Raw genomic sequence first — 498 nt, 5'->3', positions numbered from 1 at the left:
GCCCAATGGACAATAGTAGGAGAAGCAACAAATTGACTAATAATATGAACAACATATGCAATATCTGGACGAGTAATGGTGAGATATACCAAACTCCCAACAATGTGCGGTATAAAGTAGGATCTGTTAAAAGTAAACCATCAGAAGAAGAGTACCTTGCGTTAACCTCAATGAGAGTATTTACAGTCTTGTTATTAGTAAGTCTAGCCCGCTCAAGAATATCTGTAACATATTTTGACTCAGAAAAAAGGTAACCTTTAGGTGAGTATGCTACCTTAATACCCAAGAAATATAGAAGATAACCCAAATCCTTCATTTCAAATCGTCTAGCCAACTCTGTCTTCAAAACTGAAATACCATCAATGTCATCACCAGTAATAATCATGTCATCAACATATAAAACAGAATGATATGACCTGCATCAGTGCACTTAATAAAAAGAGCAGAATCATGACTGCTAGAAACAAAGTCAAGAGATGAGATCACAATAGAGAATTT

Source organism: Populus euphratica, unplaced genomic scaffold, assembly GCF_000495115.2.
Source record: "Populus euphratica unplaced genomic scaffold, PopEup_1.0 scaffold403.1, whole genome shotgun sequence".
NCBI lineage: Eukaryota > Viridiplantae > Streptophyta > Magnoliopsida > Malpighiales > Salicaceae > Populus > Populus euphratica.
The sequence above is the reverse complement of the archived record's forward strand: the minus strand, read 5'-3'. Positions refer to the sequence as shown.